General features: G+C 41.0%; 1 long non-coding RNA gene across 1 annotated transcript; it reads left to right on the forward strand.

Annotated features, from left to right (window-relative positions):
• Positions 1 to 751: 751 nt before the first annotated feature.
• Positions 752 to 26237, forward strand: LOC133385790 (uncharacterized). Its single transcript, XR_009762957.1, has 4 exons — positions 752 to 889; positions 9528 to 9665; positions 25465 to 25534; positions 26117 to 26237. It is a non-coding gene; the product is annotated as an uncharacterized LOC133385790 (long non-coding RNA).
• Positions 26238 to 26800: the final 563 nt, after the last annotated feature.

Consider the following 26800-nt stretch of genomic DNA (forward strand, 5'->3'; position numbering starts at 1 on the left):
CAAAAGTCATTATCGGAGTTCAAGGATACATTCCAGCCAGGTAAGAACACTCAAGGAGGGTGTGAAACAACGCTGAGGGGTGTGACCTAGGGAGAGTCCCCAGAGCCAGACAAGAGAGGCCTGGAGGGCCATATTTGGCCCCTGGGCATAAGGTTTCCCATCCTGATCTAAATCTATTATTGATACTGCCTACTTTATACCAGACAAACTGAGGTGCTGATTTTGTGAATGCTTCCTTCTAAAAATAAAATCATCTTTTTGTTTACTATGGTGCTTATAGTTTCTCTTTTAAACTGTTTCTCCATTTATTTTCCCAAGGGTGCAACAGTTTTCCAACACTGAGCGTATTTGTAATTATTGTTTTAATAAAACAAAGGCATTTATATGTATTTTTTAATAAATGTATCAAATCCCACAGTTTTACATGCTTTGTAATGCATTTAATCTTCTTAAAGTAGTAAAGCACATTTAGGTTTGAAGATAAAGTATTGCAGATATTTCAATTATACCCAACATTTACTCTTAAAAACAACTACTGCAAAACAAACACAGAGGGTGGTTGTGGGTTTGTTTGCATGTTCAACTTTTTTAAAATGCTGCTTGTGCACTCGCAGCAGTGCAAGGCTCTTCACATACAGACGTACTGCCTAGCAAGATTTCTTAGGCTCCCTCTGTGACCACACCCCCATCTCACAAAATTTCTTCAAAGTTCTTCCTCCTCTGGCCTCTTCACAGTCAAAAGAACACAAGAAGAATCCTGCAGGATCAGCCAAAGGCCCATCTCATCCAGTCTCTTGTTCATACAGCAGCCAACCAGATGCCCATAGGAACAGCACTCTCCCCACTTGTGACTCCCAGCAACTGGTATTCAGAGAACATAGCCATGGCGGTGAGTAGCCATCGATAGTCTTATCCGGCATAAATTTATCAAATCCTCTTTTAAAGGATTTAAAGTTGGTGGCTGACAGCCATTACTATATCTTGTGGGAGTACATTCCATAGTTTTGTGATGTGTGAAGAAGCACTTTTTTTGTCTGTCCGGAATCTTCCAACATTCAATTTCATTGGATTGCCCTGAGTTCTAGTGTTGTGAAAGAGGGGAAAGTATCCACTTTCTCCACACCATGCAAAATGTTATATACCTCTATTACGTCTTCTTTCCCCCACCCCCTCAAACTGTTGAAAATGACACATGCAAATTGTTTGGCACAGCACTAATTTGGCTTTATTTACAGTTAAGTACATTGAGAATGAGTGGAGGTAGACAACTTTTTAATTAAATAAGCAGCAGTTAAGTAAGGCAACACCTGCACCATACATTGAAAGTACTCTTATACCACTTTAACAGTCATGTTAGAGGGGGTATTCACACATTACTCTGAACCCAGGTAGAAGCCCCCTGTACCTGGGTACAGCTGCTCTTGAGAAAGTTTACATGTGGTGATTTTTCAAATCACCATGTGTACAGGTACCCTGAAAAAAGGCATATTTTGTTCAAGTGGTGATTCTCCCTGCATGCGGTCCATTTTTCTCCCCGGGGACAGCCTGAGCCTTTGCTCTAGCAGCAGCAGCTGCTGCTGCTGCCAATCAGAAATGAGCTCAAGGAAACATCAGTTGCTGGAGCCACGGAATGGGAAAGAGGAATGAAGCTACAAGGGGGGGAGCTTTGAAGGACTCACTGCAATTTTTAAGAAGTCTACTCAGAAGTATGTCCCATTGAGTTCAGTGCTTCTACATGCTGGCAGTGATTGAGTTTGAGGGAAGGAAGGAAAAAAATGGGGGAGAGGAGAAAGCGTTGGAGAATTCACATTTGAATTTTAAAAATGCCTACTCAGAAGTAAATCCCACTGAGTTCAGTGGGGCTTACTCCCAGGTAAATGGAGTGACTAAAAATGTGAGAGAGACTTGTTAGGAAGCTGGAGCTAGGTTTAAAAAATAAGTTTGTTTTACAAACTTAAATGGAGTTTAAGCCTCTTGTGGGCTCAGACAAGTGAAAACTGCTATCTTGAGAGAAGGGCAGAAGGAAGCAGTAATCCGAAAGCTAGTGACGAGAGAGAAGGGGCAGAGATTCTGAGGGCTCACAATATAATTCTAAAGTCATCTACTCAGAAGTAAGTCTCACTTAGTTCAATGGGGCTTACTCACAGGCAAGTGGAGTTAGGATTGCCTAAAAAAAGCAAGTGTTCTGTCAGAGAAGCTAGAGCTAGGCAAGGACTGTTTACATTGTTAATTTTTACAAAATTAAGTTTGATTACTTTCCTAGTACAATCCTAACCCCATGCCTCCTCTAAAGTAAACTCCATTCAGCTTGGTGGGGCTTACTCCCAGGTAAGAAAGATTAGGATTCTAGCCCCTTAGAAGAAACAGTTGGAGGGGCAGAGAAGGGGGGGAGTGTGCCTCTTTGTCTGCTCACAATCCAGTCCAGTCCTAGCTATGTTTACTCAGAAGTGAGTCCCACTGAGCTCAGTGGAACTTACTCCCAGGTAAGTGGGGTTGGGATAGGATTGCAGCATCACTTTGAGGGGAATGTAGGAAGATGTGAAAGAACAACAGAGAGGTAATGAAGAGAGAAAAGGCTTGTGGGGGGACCCTAAGACTCTGAAGCAGAACTTGTGTGACCCCTGTGGGCTCAGACAAGTGAAAATTGCTATCTTGAGAGAAGGTGGGAGGATGTACCAGTAATCTAGTTAACGGGATGGGGAGAAACACTTAGGAATCTGAAGTTACAGTGCAATCCTAACCATGTTTATTCAGAAGTTCCACTGAATTTATTGGGGCTTACTCCTGAAGTGAAAGTGGATATAGAATTATAGCCTTTAACTTCTAAATTCAATCCTTTCCTTTAAATTCTAGGTGATTTATCAATAAATATTATAAAATTTATAATGTCTGTTAAATGTTCAGTGTGTCATCATGTGACTCTTATTGTTGTTTGTTACGAGTAGTACACCTACTTTTCAGGATAGTGCCACAAATAGATACCAAAACTTGCTCCAACCCCCCTGTGCAGGTAATGAATAATAGCTGCTATCACAACTGTAATAATAAAATAACATACTGCTGATGTGTGAGTGCACTCTCTTTTCTAATAAACCTATTTTTGTAGTTTTACTTCCAAACTGCTGTCCAGTGTCTTTTCCATTGACCAGAGTGAGAGGCGAACAGTTTTCTTCTAACAATCGCCAGAGTGAGATGATCAGTTTTCTTCTAACAAGGGGAACAGTGGAAATGCAAATAAACTCTGTCCAAAAGCAATAGCCAACTGCTTATACTATTCTAAATGGACACTTGTTCCGTTAAAAAAAGGATCCAATAAACTCCTTCATTTGCTGCTAAGATGACAGTAGAGGCAACAGCTATGGGCGATGGATCCTCACCCCCATTGGCTTTTATGAGGTAATGCCGGAGGCTACAACACACGAGAATGCTCATAAAATACATGGGAGCCCCCTCCCTTCCTTCTATGCTGCCTCCCTCGTTATTTGACCTGGACTCAGATGCTAGCTATCGGTATGACCCACGAACATGACTTGATATTCCATCTACGCCAGGCCGCCACCACCACCTCTCACAGTGGAGGGCGCCAAGCCGGGCTGGAGCCAGAGAGGGACTGTAGCTTCTTGGTGGACCTGATGCTTTGGCCTGTCCTTGGAAGACACCGTTTTTGCTGTGAAGATCTTTCGGTGTCTTCTGAGCTGGGAAAAGCCCCTGCAGTTGTTGCAGCTAAGATCAAGAGGAGATGTAGCCTTTGATCTTGCAAACGGATTATCACCCACATTGGCTTTTAGTGGGAAGACTTATATTAGGAGTTTCCATTTGAAATTACATCTTTCAGACTATACAGGCGAGAAGCCCTATTAGTGAAATCTAGTTGCCTCTACCTTATTGTTTAGTCTTTATTGTTTAGCTTTGATGTTTTGATGTTCTGATGCTCTTGTTGTTTTTGTTGCTCTGATGTTTTATATGCTTTTGCTTTGTACGTTGCTCAGAGTGGCTGAGTATTCCAGCCAGATGGGCAACTAATACATTGAATAAATAAATAAATAAATAACTTAATGGCTAGGTAACACATCGCTCCGAAATGATAGTTATCAATAAATAATAGAAATGTTGGGTGATAGTTATGCCTTGTATCTTAACAACATAATCCCAAGCAGGTTTATCAAAAGTAACTTTCACAGTTCAATGGAGCTTACTCTCAAGTAATTGTGCAAAGGTTTGTAGCCTTATTCTTATTTATATGCCTTATTTCCTTTATGTCTCAACTTTCTTGCAAAGAGCTCAGTGTGGCATACGTAGTCCTGCACCTCCCAAATATATCCTCAGAATAGCCCCATGAGGTAGTTTAGGCTGAGAAGGTGAGTAGCCCAAAAATCACCCAGTGAGTTTCATGGCTAAATGAGGGTTTGAATCCAGGTCTCCCAGGCCCTAGCCCAGTACTCTTATCACTACACCACACTGGCTTTTGCAGAACTTGTACACTACAGTACCTCTATAAATCCAATATAAATTACCCACTATACTTTTCTTTCTTGGTCTTTTAAAACCTATTGAAATCAATGGTAAGGTAAATTCTGTTGTGTGCTTTCTATTTCCTCCTAAAGGTCAAGAAAGATAAATATAGCCAAGACTGTTCCAATAATTTGATGACATAGGCCAGCAGTGATACATGGAGGGGGAGAATGGCAGTGGCACAGAGGTAGCAAGGTTGGCGGTACTTTGGTGGAATGCAGCACAAGCCTGCAGGTGTGTGCCCACCTGCTGCAGGATGGTGATGCCACCAGCCCTGAACTTGCAGGCACCTTGCTCCATTCAGTGAGTGGCAATGCTGCCATTACTGAGAGAGAACTGCTATTGCAGAGTCTGGGATCCACCCTGTGTTTTACTAGAAACTCAAGAACCACCAACTGCAGCCAGCTGCAAAAGACATATGTCTATGAAAGAACACGGCATCTCTGAGAAGCTGCTGAGCACAGGGTTATCAGAACTGAGATGCGCTCACAGTCTTTCCACACATAGATCTATTCCTACTTTCCACAAGTATTCTTAATTTCAGTTGTCAAATTTCCAAATGAATGAATGAATGAATGTTGATTACAGTCACATGACCAGCATATCCAAGAGCATTTTACAATTAATATAACAACATAAAAATATAAAATCTTAATTTACAAATTCCATCATTCAGTATAAAAAGACATCCCCCTTTAATGTTCAGCAACATCTCATATAATCAATTAAACTTGACTTTAGGTCAAAGGGACCACTAGATGATTGTCTGTGATAAATGTTCTAGGGTTATCTTAATTCCTTTTTATTTAAAAAAAAAATTAGTAGTGAGTGTTAATTTTAGATCTTCTCTCTGATATAGCTGATAGAGTAAATTTTGCTACTGCTAATGTTGTCTCGGCGTTATAATCTCCTAATAAATAATTCAATTGGGCGGATTCAGATTTTAGAGCATATGGTGCTAAGAGTGGCAAGATTAGTTGTAGTCTCTTTTGGTCGTAAAAAGGGCACCTTAAGAGCACATGGGCATTCGATTCCACCTCCCTTTTTCCACAGAGGCAGAGTCGTTCTGCATATGGTGTTTTGTTGTATCGGCCCTCAAGTAGGGCAGAGGGAAGAATATTCAATCTAACTAAAGTAAAAGCTTTCCTATATTTAGCCGTACACAGGTTTGATAAATATGACATTGGTATAAAAAAGTTTACATTATGTCTGTATCTTTTTGCTTGTGCATATGATGTTGATGATCAATATCTCTTAATCGTTGTTTTACATTTAAGCGGGCAGATTCTATTCCCATCTGCATAATAGATTGCATGGAGAAACCTAGGAATTGTAATTTATTTTGAATTAAAATATTCCAAGTTGATTTAAAATTGTCATTAAGGATGAGTGGAGCTAATCCTTGTGGTTCTAGAGCCAGTTTTAACCAGTAATTAATTCTCAGTGTCCAAATAATTGACTCTATTGATTGTAGACCTGTTTCAAGTCGGATTACGCAATTTGGGACACAGGATGGTATTGCCATACTTGTCCGTATGAAAGAGGTCATAACAGCTTCTTGGTCATTAAATTTATCCTCTGTTGTTACTTGCATGCCATAGGTTAGTTGAGGGATAATTTTCGCTTTGAACACTCTAATGGCAGGAGCAATCAGTTGTCCTCCATTAGAGTAATAGAAGGATATCAGCGTTGATGTTTTTCTTGCATTCAGCAATATCGATTTTATATGATGGTGATGGCTACCTGAAGATTGGAAGGTAAAGCCTAAATATTTAAATGATTTAACCTGCTCTATTGGCTTACCATCTAATAGCCACTGATGTTTCAATCTTTTTTTACTAAATACCATTACCTTGGTTTTTTGATAATTTATCTCTAAGGCCTCAGTATGGCAGTATTGGGCTAATCCTCCTAATAACCTCTTTAATCCAACCGATGTTCTTGATAACAGAGCCAGATCATCTGCATATAAAAGGGCGTTTCTAGGGGTATTGGCCAGCATTGGCGAATGGATAGCATAAAGAGCTAGGTTCTTTATAACATCATTAATGTATAGGTTAAATAACAAGGGCGATAAAATACATCCTTGTCTCACCCCTTTAGTAGTTAATATGGGGTTAGTTAGATGAGCTTGGGTGTTACATCTGACTTGGAGCATTGTGTTTCTATATAGGCCTTGCATCAATGATATTAAACGTCTATCCAATCCTAGGTTGTATAACTTAGATCACAGCCGAGCTCTAGATATCGAGTCAAATGCAGCTTTCAGATCTATATATGCTACATAAAGAAAACCTCCCTTCCTCTGTGCATATTTAGAAATAATATGTTGCAATACTAATATATGATCTATTACAGATCTTTTTGGGCGAAAACCTGCCTGTTCTGGGGCCAATAAATCTACCTGCTCTAACCATGCAATTAATTTGTTATGTAAGTGAGCCGCATATATTTTGCTTATTACATTTAAAAGACTTATTGGTCTATAATTTGTTGGATCTGACCTAGAGCCTTTTTTAAAAATGGGGATAACCGTTGCCATTCCCCAGTCTTCCGGAATGGTCATAGTAGAGTCAATGTGTGAGAATAATGCTGGCAACACCGGTGCCCACCAGTTAGCATTTGCTTTAAATACTTCTGGGGGGATATTATCTGGACCGGGGGCTTTGTTAGATTTAAGGTTACCAATCAAACTTAAAATTTCCTCACACGTTACTGGTGGCCATTCTGGTAGATCATTTAAAATCGTATACTCATAAATTCCCATATCAGCTGATCCATTAAACAAATTACCATAATGCTTTTCCCAAACTTTAGAGGAAATATTACAGTTAGGATAGGAATATGATTTTGGCCAATAATATGTAATTAAGCACCAGAAAAGTTCGAGTTTTTTAGCTTTGCTGCATTCTGGAGGCGAAGCCAAATTTCAGTTCTTTCAGCTCCTTTTTTATTTTTAATTACTTGTTTGTATTTTTTCTTTATTAAGCCATATTTTTGCAGGGCTTCTTGAGAGCCTGACAACCTATACAATTGGTAAGTTTCCCTTAATTGTTTTTTGATCTTAATACAATCCTGATCAAACCATGATTTTGATTTCTGTAATCCCTCTTTCGGAGTTTTGTTGGAATATTCATATAGTGTCGATTGTAAAAGCATAATTAATTTCTGAAATTTATTCAAAGAATCTCCTGAATAGGGATAGGTTAATATATCTTGTTTTAGAGACTTGGCCTCTGGTGTTATATAAACTCTATTAATTTGTTCTTCTATTTAGGGCATCCATCTGATTCTAGTTGAATGCATAAGGATATCCTCATCTGGGAATGATTTTTTGTTTAAATGTATGGATTTCTTCATGCAATTTAATACTATACTAATTGGGAAATGATCACTCTCTGTACGGCTAATAACAGCATAATTAGATATCATAAAGAACAATTCATTTGAAATAAAACCTAAATCAATAAGGGATGCTCCTGTGTGAGAAACAAAAGTGAATTCACCCTCTAAATCTCCCGGGGATCGGCCGTTCAATAAGGTGAGATTTAGTTTAGATGTTAGTTTAGTTATGAGAAGACCCGCATAGTTTATTCCCGAATCTTTCGAGCATCTTGGAGGGAAGTTCATGTTCTCCTCAGAAATTAAATGCTGCTGTGAATATTTAAAATATAATGCTTCATCAGAGGATCCAAGCCTCGCACTGAAATCTCCTAATAATATAGCCGGAATATCCGGATAAGTTGTTATCAAATTAGTGAGAAATGATTGCAGCATAGCAAAATAATTACTAATAATATCTTTAGAACGACCCGGGGGTAAATAAACATTGATAAAAATTATTGAAAAATGAGGGAATTCTAGCATTAAAGCAATAGCCAGATCTTGGAGTGAATTCAATAGTTTGATATTAGCTGTTAAGGAGGTCGAGACCGATATAGAAATCCCCCCCATGGGTCACCCTCCCTTTAAATTAACAGAGGCTTGGATGTCAAATGTTGAGTATCCTTCCATATGTAATTTATCTTTATGCCAAGTTTCTTGGAACAGGATTATATCAAAGGAATGTAAGAATGATTTAAGATCACAGTCTTTTACTTTGCTCTGCCATCCCGCAATGTTCCATGAGATTATTTTAAGTTGATCTGATGGAGAGGATGTTTGCAGTCAATGAGGTGAGTAATGAGAAGTGCGATTTCTGTCGAGTTGTTTCCTATTGGAGTGAATGTTTAAGGAACAGGCATTCAATTTTTCCTTCTCATCTTGTTCAGAGGACTTTAGTAGAGGATTAGAGTCCTCAAAATTTTCAATGTCATTCATAGGAGTCGTTTGTACTTTTTGACTATATGATGACTCTGATTCCTGTATTTCATTTGAAGTAATTGTATGTGTTATTATCATTCTTTCCTCAATAGCTACAATTAAAGCTCTGAGGCGGGCAATCATCTTTTCACATTCCTTTGTATCTTGCTCAGTGCATAGATCAACAAGCATCCGTTCTTCTGGTACAATTGATGAAACTAATGAGTTTTCAGCCAATTCAACCTTATCTATATTAACTTGTATTTGTCCTATGGAATTTTCCATAGGATCCTGTGTCTCATTTGAACTTGTAATTGATAATGTCTTTATATTAGTTTGCATAGAACCTGTTTCGTTAGATGTAATATAAGTTGGCAATTTCAATGGAGGTGCAACATTCTCAAATAGTCTTGATACCTGGATATTTTGGGTAAGAAGGGATGATCTTTTATCATATATTAAGTTCGCAATATCAGGGCTTCGAAAGGTAATCACTGCTCTAGCCTTTCTGTAGTTATGGAATAAATATTGAATCGACAGGATTCCATCTATATCTAAAGGTCCTGATTCAGAAGCTTTAATTATTTTCCAGAGATGAAGCCTTCATTGGGACAAACTTAATAATCCTCTAGGTTTTGGATAATTTATGAACACCAACGTGCTCGTGTTCAAAACTAATTCCCATGTTTTCTCTTTTGGGTCTAATTTCTCAGTGGGTAAGGTCCCAGGAGTGGCGGTATGGTCAGAGATCCGATCCATCCTAGACACATCCTCTAGGTCCTCGGCTAATTTCTCCTCAACAGTTCCTTCCTTGATGCCGATGGGATTAGGAGGGGTATCATTTAGTATAGGTAAGTTTTGTTCAAGATCAGATTTGCAACTGCTTTTCTTACGCTTCCTATTCCTTCTTTTCTTTCTCGGTTGTTGCTGTGAGGTGTCTAGGAGTGTATACAATTTCTTAAAATTCAATGAAGTATGATCTTTTACTTTGGAGTTCTTAATGTTCTTACTTTTCTAACCTCTAAGTACCTTCTGATTCTTTGTTTTATTTTCCTTTATTAATAATGCAGGGTTTATCCGAGTTGTTTGCGAAAACTGAGATTTCATGATCGGTTTTTTATCTCCGCTAGTATTGGAGCTTTTCGTATTTGTAATTCATTCCGTTAAAATTGTCAGCAAAGGGATAGCTTCTTCTATACATTTGGAGATTTGTGATAGAGAAGCTGTAACCATTAATGGCCAAGTCCCCTCTTTTGTACTTTTATCATCAAGTATCTGAATCTCTGTTTCCCCCATTATCTATTGATGTTTCTATATGTAGATCTTCAACTTCCTGTATATTCCAAGGTTCTATATTCGAAAGTTCCATAGAGTTCAAGTTATCCAGCCTGAGGTTTTCGCCTATTTTAAGTTCCTGATTAATTACCAACTGCTGAGCAATCATGTCTCTTAAGGGGGACTTTATTGAATCAAGTAATTCCTCCTCCGGCGATGATTCTAAAGTAGGCATAGAACTACTTGTACTGATGTTTGCATCATCATATTCAGGGCACGATAAAAAACCTGCTAACTCTCCTTCTGTCTGTAATTCAAAGGCTATGCTTTCTCTTGGCACATTCACTTTACTTAGAATGGGAGGGAGGCGTTCGTTCGTTAACTTGATCTCTTCCAAGTTAGCAGGGGATTCAAGCTCCTTCGGTATGGAGGAATTAACCTCTGGTTCTTTTACCTTATAATACTGTGTGATTTTAGGTTGTTTTCTTGTTGGCAATCTGGAATTGTTTCTAGATGAATCCATTTCAGGGTAGAGAGTAATGCCCAGCTCTTTATATGAATGTCTTGTTAACACCATTGCTGCTAATCCCGTCTTTACTCAACATGGGGCTGGGAAATGGTAGTATCAACAGAACTGGGACAAATAAAGGTGTATATTAAGGAAACGAACAACTTATTAAATACGTTGATTGGCTCTATAGGGCCTTTTCTTATCGGGAAAGCTACACCCCATGATAAGTTGGAGAGTGATCATAACATTCAACCCCCCCCCTCCCAGGGGCTCAAATTGAATGACAGGGACGTTAAGACTAAAAAGGTGGCTTCCCGGAGAGGAAAAAAACTGAAAAAATCAAAGAACATTAAAAATTTTAAATCAGCTCCAATAAAGAAAATGAATTTTAAGCCTTTATTTAAATTATTGGAGTCTACATCTAAAAGCCGCCAAGCCTCTCGACAGGGTGGAAAAGAAGCATCATCGAAAAGTACAATTCCTTTGAGTCAGAGTAAACAAAGCCCCCCACCAGGGGCAGCTAAACCCGACATTGAGAGTGCGGTAGAGATAACAAATAGTGTCTGCTATAATCAAGCCAATGATAAATCACTTGATGCATCACTGACTCCAACTAGTCACAGCGAGGATACAAATTGGAAGCTACAGCTAGTAAGAGATAAGCTAGCAATTTCATTTTTATCGAAGATAACAAAATTTAGAGCAACTTCTTCGATAAGACAGTTTTTCATTACCTGCCTAGAGCGTTATCTGCCACACATACAGTGCAGAAATTGTATTAAACATGTGACCTATTTGTTCTCTAATGACTTTGAAAGACGCACTATTTTTACAGTACAATCATCATACCTGGCGGACCGGATTTACAAAATCAAAAACACTCTGGTTTCGCAAGGCATCCTAGTGAATCGATATTTCATCAATAAGGCCTCCCCTCAACCATTGTTTAACTTCCCTCCCCCACAGTTGGGGAAACTGGACCAGGGAAGGTTGGCTCCTGCTACTAACCAGAGATCTCAAGTACGCCCATCTTCTTCCGCCTTGTCAAGCGGCCAGCAACATTTAGTTACAAAAGTTTCTTCAGAGTGTAGGCCTTCAAGACAGGTGGACTTTGTCCCGGAGGAGCTCCTCCTTTTGGAATCATATGACTCCCTACTGAAACTCGAACAAGAGGAAATCATCAATAGATTAACTCATCTGCTGCAAAGATTAGCAAAAGGAACTCAAGATCCTAAGGGTGTGAAACAATTATTAGCCAGGGACAATAGTCTCGATTCTCAATTAACAAGTCCGGTTAATAACCTTCCCAGTCAAATGAAACAATCGAGCAAAAATAATAGCTTCTCATCATCTGACAATGACATGATACCTCCAAGTCTACTATATCGTGAATGGGTCCAGATCCCCAGGAAGACGGCAAACAATCCGACTTGGCTAGAGATGCGTGAGTTACAACCGGAGGAACAGGGTTCCTTGGATGAAACATCGAGGAGTAAAGATGTTGCCCAAAAGATGACGATCCTACCCGCACAGATTATTTCGAATGTCAGCACACTCTATCCAGAAGTAAATATCATCACTCCATGCCCATGACAAGGGCCAATAACATCAGTTATCTCAATGGATACAATGACTACGCCCAGTCCCCAAAAAGGATTTTACATTTCTAGAGGCAGAGAAAGGGACTCTTCCTTTTCCATCTTATCGTGGATGGAAGAGCAAGATGGCTGATCTGGCATTTAAACAGTTCCTTCAACAATTTGACATTATTTTCCTTCAGGAAACGTGGTTAACTGAGGGAGAATCCCTTGAGATTAGGGGCTATAAAACTTGGTTAAATCCAGCGATCAAATCCGCTTCTAGAGGTTGCGGACGAGGGGGATTGGCTATATTAGTTTCCACCCATCTAAATGGCCAAGTAATAGATCTGAACCCCCATGCCTCGTCAGTCTCTCTAGCGCTGGGTATGAAGTTCCAGGGCCTACCGCCGGTCATAGGCGTAAATATCTACATTCCCCCAGCAAATTCTAGCTTGCCAGATTCTCCCTGGTTAGTGTTAGACTCTTTTCTAGAAAGTTTACAGGACAGGTTTCCATCCTATGAGCTCCTCCTAGGAGGTGACTTTCATGCCAGAATGGGCATTAATTATCCTATAGGGGATGATGGTTTGACAGGTCCCCTGGAGGGCCTTCCATTTTTAAACAGATCAGCGAAAGATCGAGTAATTAACAAGTACGGCTGTGCCCTGTTTCAATTAATCAAAAAATTCCAACTGGTATGTCTAAACGGCTCTCCATTAGATATTTCTAAAGGCTCTTTTACTTACCATGCAAGGTCCGGGGCCAGCCTAGTGGATTTCTTTCTAGGCTCCTTGCTTTTGGTAAACAACATTAAAGAACTCATTGTCTTAACCAGGCCTGAAAGTGACCATCTCCCCCTAAGGCTAACCTTCAAGACCGCGGCAAATAATAGATCTGATCTTGTAAAGGCCCCTTATTTAGACCCTGAATATGGACGCAAATGATTAAAATGGTCGCAGGAGATAGGGGGAAAAAAATTTCCAAATGGATGTGCTTTTGTTGCTATTGTTAAACAACTGGAAGCCAGAAGCGCTTGCCAATTGACTACAGATCTCCCAGGGACCTACCAATAGATTACAGTCTATCTTCTGGCCATCCCTGCACTAAATCATTTGTATGGGCACAGGCCTACTTTGCAGGGTTGTTGTAGTATGGATCAAAGGAGTGCTTGCAAGAATAAAACTACAATAGCAGAGGTAAGACTCTTCAAAACATTGCCAAAAAAGGCATTCTCAAAAAAGCAATGTCACCTTTCTACTGTGTACCCAGAAACTGTGAAGAAAAAATTGTGGACTTGCTCATCTCTGTGCAACTCTTACCTTCTGTGTCAAGTGTCATGCATCAAAATTAGACACACCTGATGGTCAACCACATGATAATGGCTGCCTCCATTAGAAACTGCTGTCAGAAGTAGCTGCATCACATGGTTTTATGGTAACGCAAACCTGCCTTGTAGGGTTGTAATGTTTTGTTTGTTTATTTCTTTATTATTTGATTTATATCCTGCCCTTCCTCCCAGCAGGAGCCCAGGGTGGCAAATACTCTATGGTTAGGATGGTTAGACTTCATGGTTAGACTAGATCAGGATCTTATACTTTAGATCAGGATGGTTAGACCAGGTTTTTTGTATTGATTTTATTATTATTATTATTATTATTATTATTATTATTATTATTATTATTATTATTATTATTATTATTATTACAAAAACCCAAGATCCACCAACCAGAGCAAGCCACAAAATATATGCACTTAGAGTTAAATAATTCTTAGCCCAGGAATTTGTTTTGAGTTCCAAAATTGAAATGAGCTCACAGTATTTCCACACAAAAATCCACTCAGATTACCCCCCACTTTCTTCATTTCAGCAGTATAATGGTGGGGTGGTCATTTTCTTGTTTTCATTGTGAAACAGGAGTCTGAAATCCTCACTGGTCTTCTGTGAGTCATCCTGAGATACACCAATACATTTTGTTCTACTTTCTGCCCACCCTGCATTTAAAGTGCTATCCAAAAGCTAAATATTATGACATAGATCAGTGGTTCCCAACCTGTGGGCCGTGAAGTAATCCAGAGGGGGCTGCAAACAGTAAAGAAATTATTAATGTTTTTTTAAAAAGTCTTCACTCCCTGGACACTGTCTGCTCCCCATTGCCTCTGCAGATGACACTTCCTTGCTCCAAATGAGAGGGGAGGACTTTTGCTGAAGTGCTAGAGCATCTTTCAAGCACACCAAAGGCAGGCATCTGCCTATAAAATACATGGCAGACACCAAAGGAGGCTGAGGGTGGAGCTACCAGAAAGAAGAGGGAATTACTACCACTGGCTGCTGTCTCCTCACACTACCACTGCTGATGACACCCCTTCTCAGAACAAGAGGGCTTTTAGTGAAGCAAAAAAGCAAGGCTGCAAGGAAAGGCTGCTTTCCCCCTTCCTTCCTGACAGCCAAGCTGCCTTCCTGAAGGGAGGAGGTCACAAAATTTGTTGAACTTATAAAGGGGGTCCCGTACTCATAAAGGTTGGGAATCACTGACATAGATCATAAAAAGAGATACTGATGATCACTTTTTGATACTGAGCTACAAACATTTCTATTGAAAAACCATAAAAACCACAGCGCAGAGCTTTCCTGTTTCCCAAGTACCAGGAAAGGCTTTCCAGGGGACAGAGTATGTTACAGTGGGAGCAGTAGGCTGGAAAGCCCAATTGATAAATAATTTTTCCCACATTTATATTTTGAGTTCAGTTTTGTGTATTAAAAAGCATGATGTCCTCAAGAAAGAATCAGGTGTACCATGTTGGAAGAATAGTTTCAGTTCATAATCTTTTAAGCAGCTTGTTTTTGTTGCAGCCCCTTCCTCAAAATATTTTCATATATAAATATTCAATATATTGAGGTCTGCACTTTCACAGATTTATCTATGAGTAAGTCCTAGTGATCTTATAGGACTTTATAGACATGTATAGGATTGTTCCATGAAAGCCTACATCAAAAACCATACATACTCTATTAACAGGCAATGAAAAATGCAGTATTTTAATAGCTATAATTATGATAGTTACAGGCTGGTATTTTCTTTTAAAAAGTTGGTGTTTTGATTTTAAAAACTTAAGAATCTGCAGGAAAAATGAAAAGAGTAAAACTACATTCTTGTTTCTGCCAAAACTCTTTCTATTGAATGTACCCCTTGACAGGAAACAGTTTCAGGAAGTATAACAGACCCAGCATGCCTTGCCTTGTTGCCAGTAAAAGGGAATTGCTTCAATGGCGCATTTAATAAGTGTCACTGAAGCCATTTTCTTTCCCTGGCAGCAATGTGTATATAACAGACTGTACACTCTTTGAATGTTACATGTGAATAACTGTATGAGTGTACAGCCCAGGTACTTGTGTACCTATGTACATAATCTGTACACTTATTGAATGTTACATGTGAACAACTGTATGAGTGTACAGCACAACTACTTGGGTACCCAGGTACACAGACTGTACACTCGTTGACTGTAACGTGTGAACAGGGCCAAAGAGTCCCCCAAATCCTGGTAACTGGTAGTTTGTTAAGGATGCTGAGAGTTCTTAGGAGACACCTCAGAGCTACCTCTCCCAGCATCCATAACAAACTACAGTTTATTTATTATTTATTTATTATTTGATTTATATCCCGCACGTTCTCCCAGCAGGAGCCCAGGGCGGCAAACAAAAGCACTGAAAACATGTTAAAAAATCATAAAAACAGACCTTAAAATACATTAAAACAAAACAACTTTAAAAACATTTTTTAAAAAGCTTCAAAAACATCTTAAATAAAAATGGTTAAAAAACATATTGTTTAGAAAGAAAAGTTTTCTTTTAAAAAAAAAGTATTAAAAAGCAATTCCAACACAGATGCAGATTGGGATAGGTTTCAACTTAAAAGGATTGTTGAAAGAGGACAGTCTTCAAAAGGCACCAAAAAGATAACAGAGATGGCACCTGTCTAATATTTAAGGGGAGGGAATTCCACAGGGTAGGTACTGCCACACTAAAGGTCCGTTTCCTATGTTGTGCAGAATGGACCTCTTGATAAGATGGTATCTACAGGAGACCCTCACCTGCAGAGCTCAGTGATCGACTGGGTATATAAGAGGTAAGACAGTCTTTCAGGTATCCTGGTCCCAAGCTGTTTAGGGCTTTGTATACCAAAACTAGAACCCTGAACTTGGCCCGGTAGCAAATAGGCAGCCAGTGTAATTCTTTCAGCAGCGGAGTGACATGTTGGTAATACCCTGCTCCAGTGAGTAGTCTCGCCGCCACATTTTGCACCAGCTGCAACTTCTGGACCAACCACAAGGGCAACCCCACATAGAGCGCATTACAGTAATCCAGCCTGGAGGTTACCAGTGTGTGGTCCAGAAATGGCTGCAGCTGTGTTATCAGCCAAAGCTGGTAAAAGGCACTCCTAGCCACTGAGGTCACCTGGGCCTCTAGCAACAAAGATGGATCCAGGAGCACCCCCAGACTACGAATCCGCTCCTTCAGGGCAGGCAACTGACCAATTATCTGAACTCAGGAACCACCAACCCACAGTGCCTCTGTCTTGCAAGGATTCAGACTCAGTTCATTGGCCCTCATCCAGTGCACCACCGAGTCCAGGCAGTGGTCCAGGACTTGCACGGCCTCTCCTGATTCAGATGCTACTGAGAAATAGAACTGGGTATCGTCAGCATACTGCTGGCACCTCGCCCCAAAGCTCCTGATGACTGCTTCCAAGGGCTTCATATAGATGTTAAACAGCATGGGGGACAAGATGGTACACCCAGTGCTATTCTCTGAGAGCGACCGTGGATATAGGTTCCACTATAAAACAGTGCCTCCAATACTCATCTCACCAAGTGGGCACTGAAGGATACCATGGTGAATGATATCAAAAGCCGCTGAGAGATCAAGTAAGAATAACATGGTTGCACTCCCCCTGTCATTCTCCCGATAAAGGTCATCCATCAGGGCGACCAAGGCCGATTCAGTCCCATAACCAAGCCTGAACCCAGACTGGGATGGGTTAAGATAATCTGTTTCATCCAAGAATGCTTGCAATTGCTGTGCCACAACCCCCTCAATCACCTTCCCTAAAAAGGGGGTATTTGCAACTGGTTGGGAGTTGTCATAAACCAATGGGTCCAGGGTGAGCTTTTTCAGGAGTGGTCAGATCACCACCTGTTTCAAGGCGACTGGAAGCACTCCCTCCCACAATGATGTGTTGACCATACCCTGGATTCACTCAGTCAAACCCACTCAGCAAACTTTAATAAGCCAAAAGGGCAAGGTTCGAGAGGACACGTTGCTAGCTGCATCATCGCAAGCACCTTGTCTACATCATCAGGCTGCATCAACTGAAACCATTCCCAAGAAGTTGCAGCAGACGTTGCACTGGACACCTTATTGGGGACTACAGTAGATGTGGATGGGGCATCAAGACTGCTACAGAGGCGAGTAACTTTACCCTCAAAGTGCCTTGCAAACAATTCACAGTGGGCCTCCAAAGGGTCTAAAACTCCATTTCCTGGAGTTGATGTCAACAGACTCATGACAATACAGAAAAGCTCCACTGGAAGGCTACTTGTGGATGCGATGGAGGCAGAGAAGTGGGCCTTCTTCGCCACCCTCACCGCCACACAGTAGGCACAGATATGAAGTTTTACTCATGCCCAATCAGCCTCACAGCACTCTTTCGCCACTTGCATTCTAGCCATCGTCCAGCCTGTTTCATTGCCCTTAGCTCACTGGTGTACCAAGGGGCAAACCAGGCTCCACAATGCCAGAGAGGGCGCTCGGGGGCAACCGTGTCAAAAGCCTGATGTGCCTCGCTGTTACAGCATGAGAAGTGCTTCAACAGGGTCACCTGCTCTATCTACTGGGAACTCCCCCAGGGCATTCAGGAATCCTGTGGAGTCTCCGAGGGTGGACCATCTTTATCTGTCCACCACCCCTGCAGGGAAGGATTGGAGCAATAAGTCTAAACTTCACCAGGAAGTGGTTTGACCATGACGATGGGGTGACATCCACCCCCTATCTCCAGACTACCCCTTCTTCCATTTGGAGCAAAAACCAAGTCGAGGGTGTGCCCTGCCCTATGTGTTGGGCCAGTGACAACTTGAGACAGCCCCATGGTCTTTATGGAGGCCAAGAAGTCCTGAGCTGGAACACTAGAGGTAGCCTCAGCATGGACATTGAAATCACCCAGCACTATCGTTCTGGGCTCTTCCAACACCACAGCCATGACGGCCTCCACCAGCTCAGTCAGAGAAGCTGCTGGGCAGCAGGGTGGACAGTACACCAGCAGCAACCCTAGTTTACTGTCTCCTCGGCCCAACACCAGATGAAGGCTCTCAGAGCCAGCTCCAAGACAGAGTGGTTTCCTGGTGACAGACATGGAAGTTCTGTAGACCACAACAACTCCTCCCCCCACCCATCCCTGCATCCTGTGCTGGTGTTGCACTGAGTATCCAGGTGGGTAAAGCTGGGCCAGATGAACTCCTCCCAGCTCACCCACCCAGGTCTCGGTAATGCACACCAAATCGGCACCTTCATCCACAATCAAATCATGGATGAGAGTGGTCTTATTGTGTACTGATCTGGTGTTGAACAACAACACACACAGGCCAGTGGGCATAGCAGTTGAGCAACGAATAACCCATCCATGAGAAGAGTGCCAGCAAGGAACAAGGTGCAGATAGCCTTGCCCTCATCTTCTATAATATTTCACCACATCTCCACGGCTATATTTCCCTCTAGCCATGATCTCTGAAATTGGGTGGCATCACCCATATTCCTCCGTACTAAGACTCCTGCTAAACACCTGATATGGACCCAACACAAGCCCACCAACAAAACCTGCTGGAGCCAATTATCCCAGTAGGCCTCTGCGGGAACTGGGAACAGTCATACCCATTCATACGTTTTCACACAGGGCCCATCTACTCCCCCTCCTGTCTCACACCCAGGGAGGGCCAGGCTTCTACCAGTTACAGACTCTCACTCTGAAGGCATCTGGTGACTTTCTCCTATCATTCAGTTCACTGCACAGGCTCTCACCCTGTGCAGGAACTACACATGCACCACATGCCTCCCCCACCACCATTCTCCTCTAGATTGGTTTAACCGGAAAACAAATTAAATATAAGAAAAAACAGGTAATAGAAGGGGGTAGCACCCTTGCTCTTGGGACTGCCTAAGAGGCTCCCCAAGGGGCAACCACTTTGGCATTTCCTCTTTGGTGGTGACCCCACCGGTGGTAAACCCGCTGCCCAAGAGCAGCTGGGTTTTTATGCCTCCTGACCCAGCCAGCAGCTGTGATGCAAGGGACTGCTAGAATAACTGTAGCCTCTCTCTGGAGCAAGAGTCAGGCAAGGGGTACGAGTGCTTGCAGCACTTACCAGGGACTTCAGCTGTCTTGAGAGACAGCACCCCAAAGGAGCAAGCAGCAAGCACCCAGATGCCAGATACTCCCAGGACAGGTCTTCTTCAGTCCCTTAGTGCTGCAGCTGTTCCCAGGATTCTTTGGGGAAAGCTGTGACTCATTTTTCTAATCTTAAATTTGATTAAAAAATTGAAAGTTCTTCAGTATTTTAATGCGGATTTCTCCTTATAAATACATTTTTGTCTGCAGTTTTGAGTAATGTACCCATTTTTTGCAAGCTGTTTATCCTAATGTAACACATTTTTGTGAGTTATTTTCACCAAGATATTCATTTTGTGCATACTTTCCCCCAATATATGCATTTTTGTAAACAATGCTTGGTTGGAGAACTGCATCTATAGATTTCATAGATCTATAGCCTTGGTCAGACTGTATGTGTGTTGCTACCACTGCCACGGTGGCAAGGATAGGCTTGGGGGAGCACTGCTGCATTGGGGTATGTGTGTTGGGGGAATGGAAGCACATCAGCAGCACTGTGGCAAAGGCCCCCTGAAGTCTGGTGTCAGCCTCTCAGTGGCAGGCACACTTTTCCTATGACAAGTAATAGAATAGACTCATAAGAACATAAGAAGAGCCTGCTGGATCAGGCCAGTAGCCCATCTAGCCCAGCATCCTGTTCTCACAGTGGCCAACCAGGTGCCTGGGGGAAGCCCGCAAGCAGGACCCGAGTGCAAGAACACTCTCTCCTCCTGAGGCTTCCGGCAACTGGTTTTCAGAAGCATGCTGCCTCTGAGTAGGGTGGCAGAGCACAGCCATCATGGCTAGCAGCCATTGATAGCCCTGTCCTCCATGAATTTGTCTAATCTTCTTTTAAAGCCATCCAAGCTGGTGGCCATTACTGCATCTTGTGGGAGCAAATTCTATAGTTTAACTATACGCTGAGTAAAGAAGTACTTCCTTTTGTCTGTCCTGAATCTTCCAACATTCAGCTTCTTTGAATGTCCACGAGTTCTAGTATTATGAGAGAGGGAGAAAAACTTTTCTCTATCCGCTTTCTCAATGCCATGCATAATTTTATACACTTCTATCATGTCTTCTGTGACCCGCCTTTTCTCTAAACTAAAAAGCCCCAAATGCTGCAAACTTTCTTCATAAGGGAGTTGCTCCATCCCCTTGATCATTCTGGTTGCCCTCTTCTGAACCTTTTCCAACTCTATAATATCCTTTTTGAGATGAGGCGACCAGAACTGTACACAGTATTCCAAACGCGGCCGCACCATAGATTTATAGAACGGCATTATGATATCGGCTGTTTTATTTTCAATACCTTTCCTAATTATCGCTAGCATGGAATTTGCCTTTTTCACAGCTGCCGCACACTGGGTCGACATTTTCATTGTGCTGTCCACTACAAACCTGAGGTCTCTCTCCTGGTCGGTCACCGCCAGTTCAGACCCCATGAGCATATATGTGAAATTAAGATTTTTTGCTCCAATATGCATAATTTTACACTTATTTATATTGAATTGCATTTGCCATTTTTCCGCCCATTCACTCAGTTTGGAGAGGTCTTTTTGGAGCTCTTCGCAATCCCTTCTTGTTTTAACAACCCTGAACAATTTAGTATTGTCAGCAAACTTGGCCGCTTCACTGCTCACTCCTAACTCTAGCTCATTAATGAACAACTTGAATAGTACAGGTCCCAATACTGATCCCTGAGGGACTCCACTTTCTACAGCCCTCCACTGGGAGAACTGTCCACTTATTCCTACTCTCCGCCCTCTGCTTCTTAACCAATCCCTTATCCACAAGAGGACCTCTCCTCTTATTCCATGACTGCTAAGCCTCCCCAGAAGTCCTCGGTGAGGTACCTTGTCAAAAGCTTTTTGAAAGTCCAAGTACAGACTTCCGGGAAGGGTGACTTAGCCTGTGCCTGCTTTTGAGACGGGCTCCTGCCTCAAAAGAAGCTTATTCAGATATATCAGTCAGTTTTTTCTTTTTTTTTGACTGATTAAACTTCTCCCGGGTAGGGAGAAACGAAGAGATTAACCTCAAAGCCTATTTTTGTTGGGACGACCAGATCTCATTAATTTATGGGACGAGGTCCAGCCGACGAAGGTGGGACGGATTTTCAACAGCAAGCTCTATCTGATAAAGCGAACGTTCACCTTATCTTCTAAGAGAGAACGCACTAACAGGCAAGCACCCTTCTTTCTATATTTTTCTTTTACTTGACTTAAATTGTTGCTGTTTAAAAGAGATTTGCCAGATTGATCGGTTTTTGACATCTCACTGGGGAGCCATAACTTCTCTCTGCTACGCACTAATTAATAGCTTATCTCTGTTTTTGTTGCAAAAAGCTGTCCTGGATTTGCATTCTAAAGATATACACAGAAGAGGGATTTCTATTCCAGATTTTTATTTTGAAGAATATTATATTGTCTGAGACTACTCTCTTTTTGGTCTATTTTATTTTATTTTATTTTGACGAATCTGTTTTCTGACGATTGCCATTAATTGTTTCGATCCTGGGAACTGCAGTTTGTTTACTTAACTATGGAGAGATAAGGCTGTCTGCTCTGTTTATACTGTGATGTCACCAAGTTTGGAGTATTAACCCAATTGTTGCTGAAATAAGAAGTGGTTTTCCTATATTTTTCTTTTAAAATGGCAATTAAGAAAGTGGCTGAGAATCTGGAAATAACTATGTTTCAGAAAATAATGGATGAGATTGAGATAACGAAACAAAACCTGCGACAGGGTTGTAAGGAGCTGAAAATTGAATTGAGTAAAATGACGCAGGAGATTAAAGATATAGGGGTCCCTGTGAGAGAGGTGACCCTGGAAGGGGTCCCTGTGAGAGAGGAGACCCCGGAGATTGGAACAAACGTGGAACAGGAAAAAGATTTGGAGTCTATGGACTTTAGAAATAAAATCTATTGTTTGGAGACACAGGAGATTAAAGACATAGGGGTCCCTGTGAGAGAGGAGACCCTGGAGACTGGAACAGGGGTCCCTGTGAGAGAGGAGACCCCGGAGATTGGAACAAACGTGGAACAGGAAAAAGATTTGGAGTCTATGGACTTTAGAAATAAAATCTATTGTTTGGAACTCAATGTTATCTCTGAAGAAATTAATGAAGATTCTAGAGATAAAGTTATCAATGGCATGGATAATCTTCTGGACTGGAATGATGTGATGGAGCCCAATATAGAGGAAATCTATGGAATTAACTGCAGCCATGTGACAATGGAAAAACTTCCAAGAGATGACCCAGTGTATTTTGAAAAAAAGAACAGAGATATGATTTTACAGCAGTATTTCAGCAACCTATTCAGAATGGATGGCAAGAAAATATTTGGGATAGAGGTAATTCCCATCAGACTCTTACTATATGACTATGGCTTTGACAGCAAGATTATTATGGAATACTGATAATGGAAGATTGGATACTGAAATTACTGGACTTAACAAGACTACTGAAGATGGAAGATGGATAATGGAACTAATAGGGATAATAGAACAATGGCTACTGAAATTACTGAACCTAACAGATTCTGATGTGATGGATTAATTGAAATGTTTATTTTGACTATGGTTATGACAATAAGATTATCATAATTAGTAATGAGATGGGTTAATCGATATGCTTATCTGGAAAAAAAAATTGATAGATATATTTCTTAAAGAATTGAAACCTCTCTTTGACTTTTTGTGGAAAGAATAAAGTAATGTTTATGAGATTTGATGATTAAGTAAGATAACTATTGGAGGAAAGTGATTTTATAATATGACTTAAGAGACAGGATTGTTATATATTATAGACTTATAACTGATCTGATCTTTGACAAATGGGAAGTCAATATTTTACTCTTTATTTTTATTTTTATTTTTATTTTTATTTTTTTTTTGTTTAACTATTTTTGATTTTGTTTTTTGTCTTTGAATGTTTTATGATTTTGTCTTGTATGTTTTATGAAAATTTGAATAAAAATTATTGAAAAAAAAAAAAAGAAAGTCCAAGTACACTATGTCCACTGGATCACCTCTATCTATATGCTTGTTGACACTCTCAAAGAATTCCAATAGGTTACTGAGACATGACTTTCTCTTGCAGAAGCCACGCTGGCTCTGCTTCAGCAAGGCCTGTCCCTCTATGTGCTTAGTTAATCTAGCTTTAATAATACTTTCTACCAGTTTTCCAGGGACAGAAGTTAAGCTAACTGACCTGTAATTTCCGGGATCCCCCCTGGATCCCTTTTTGAATATTGGTGTTACATTTGCCACTTTCCAGTCCTCAGGCATGGAGGAGGACCTGAGGGACAAGTTACATATTTTAGTTAGCAGATCAGCAATTTCACATTTGAGTTCTTTGAGAACTCTCGGGTGGATGCCATCCAGGCCCAGTGATTTGTCAGTTTTTATATAGTCCTTTAAGCCTTGAACTTCCTCTCTCATTACCACTATTTGTCTCAGTTCCTCAGAATCCCTTCCTGCAAATGTTAGTTCAGGTTCAGGGATCTGCCCTATATCTTCCACTGTGAAGACAGATGCAAAGAATTCATTTAGCTTCTCTGCAATCTCCTTATCGTTCTTTAGTACACCTTTGACTCCCTTATCATCCAAGGGTCCAATCGCCTCCCTAGATGGTCTCCTGCTTTGAATGTATTTATAGAATTTTTTGTAGTTGGCTTTTATGTTCTTAGCAATGTGCTCCTCAAATTCTTTTTTAGCATCCCTTATTCTCTTGTTGCATTTCTTTTGCCAGAGTTTGTGTTCCTTTTTATTTTCCTCATTCGGACAAGACTTCCATTTTCTGAAGGAAGACTTTTTGCCTCTAGGAGCTTCCTTGACTTTGCTCGTTAACCATGCTGGCATCTTCTTGGCCCTGGTGGTACCTTTTCTGATCTGCGGTATACACTCCAGTTGCACTTCTAATATAGTGTTTTTAAACAACTTCCAAGCATTTTTGAGTGATGTGACCCTCTGGACTTTGTTTTTCAGCTTTCTTTTTACCAATCCCCTCATTTTTGTGAAGTTTCCTCTCTTGAAGTCAAATGTGACCGTGTTGGATTTTCTTGGCAATTGGCCATTTACATGTATGTTTAGTTTAATAGCACTATGGTCACTGCTCCCAATCTGTTTGACAACACTTACATCTCGCACCAGGTCCTGGTCCCCACTGAGGATTAAGTCCAGGGTTGCCATCCCTCTGATCAGTTCCATGACCAACTGGTCTAGGGCATAGTCATTTAGAATATCTAGAAATTTTGCTTCTTTGTCATGACTGGAACACATATGTAGCCAGTCTATGTCCGGGTAGTTGAAGTCACCCATTACTACCACATTTCCTAGTTTGGATGCTTCCTCAATTTCATATCTCATCTCAAGGTCTCCCTGAGCATTTTGATCAGGGGGACGATAGATCGTTCCCAGTATTAAATCCCTCCTGGGGCATGGTATCCCCACCCACAATGATTCTGTGGAGGAGTCCGCCTCTTTTGGGGTTTCCAGCTTGCTGGATTCAATGCCTTCTTTCACGTATCGAGCGACACCGCCACCAATACGTCCTTCCCTGTCCTTCCGATATAGTTTATATCCAGGGATAACCGTATCCCACTGGTTTTCTCCATTCCACCAGGTCTCCGTTATACTCACTATATCAATGCTCTCCTCTAAGACCAAGCACTCCAGTTCTCCCATCTTGGTTCGGAGGCTCCTAGCATTAGCGTACAGGCACTTGTAAGCAGTGTCTCTCTTCAAGTGTCTTTGGCACTTTTGGTTTGGCCTGTGGTAATTTTGCCCTTCTGAATTGATATCCTGTGCCCCTGCTCTCACAATGCCTACCCCTTTTAAAATTTCATCATTTCTTTTGTCTTTATCCCAGGGGGGAGGTTTATTCCGAACCAGACTCATCAAACACACTAGAAGTGGGAATGTCCTGACTGAAGCAAAATGTAAGTTACTGCCTTGACATACAGTAGGACTTAAGACTAGTTCATGATGCCATTAGTTTGAGGAAGTCATTGCAAGTCCATCACTAGAATCACAATTTGACCCCAGTGTAAGCTCTCATTTTTATATTTATAAAGATTCACTGAGATGTAAGAATTTACTTTGGGAGAGATGCTTTTATAAAATGAAATAAGCTTCTTTTTTTAAAGGAGTATTAATCTATAGTTGTATAATGGTGGCAGGTGGGTTTTGGAGGGTTTTTGCACTTTCATGTATACTATAAAGTGGACTTTGAAATAAAAAAAAAGTATTTCTCTGCAATGTTGCCATATGGGTCCCCTACTCTTTTCAAATAAAGCAAAGAAATCATAGTTGTTTGAGATCAAAAGCACATATATTCCAGACTTAGCTCAGTGTCAAAAATTTTATCTAATGCCATGAGGCACCAGTTAGGTTAGAGGAGGCACAATTTTCTTTTTAGTCCATACATATTACTAAAGCTCTATTGAGATTTGACATGTTGTGGACCTGCAGGACAAGAATATAAATGGTGATAAAAGTAAATTATTGACATTATTTTCCAGCATCGCATATATTGTTACTGCAAAGAGAAATAGAGCTGAATGTCATCAGCATACCGAAGGCCCTGCATGCCAAGTTCCAGATGACCTCTCCCAATGGCTTCATATAGCTGTTTAAAAAGCACAGTCAGTTGAGCAACAAACCTGCTTCAGACACCAGGACAGGTTATTGCAAAGTAAACTGTATTCTGAAGCCGTCTGTCCTACACTGGCCATTATCAACTGTGAAATGCTTCTTTGTTTCATTTAAAATACTTATACCCTAACAACAGAAAAAAATAAAATGCAAGGCAACCCAACAAAAAATTGAAAGGTTTGTTACAGCATCATCTATATATTTTGAATCTCAGGTATCTGTTCAGGTATTACTGTAGGGCATCATTGTTGTTAATCTGGAGCAGGGCTGCATTTTGGCCCTGCCTCTGAACTTGAAGTGGTGTTTCCTCTCTCTGCAAGAGTGTGTTGCACCCAGTTGTTAGAGGGAGAACATATTGAGAGCCTCCTGGATCAGACCAGTGGCCCATCTAGTCCGGTATCCTGTTCTCACAATAGCCAACCAGATGCCCATAGGAAGCATGCAAGCAGGACTCTCCCCTCCTGTGGTTTCCAGCAACTAGTATTCAGAAGCATGCTACCTCTTGACATTTGGTGTTGGGAGTGAGACTGAAGACTCTGCTTCAGATTAGA

The sequence above is a fragment of the Rhineura floridana genome, chromosome 5, assembly GCF_030035675.1.
Source record: "Rhineura floridana isolate rRhiFlo1 chromosome 5, rRhiFlo1.hap2, whole genome shotgun sequence".
NCBI classification, from domain to species: domain Eukaryota; kingdom Metazoa; phylum Chordata; class Lepidosauria; order Squamata; family Rhineuridae; genus Rhineura; species Rhineura floridana.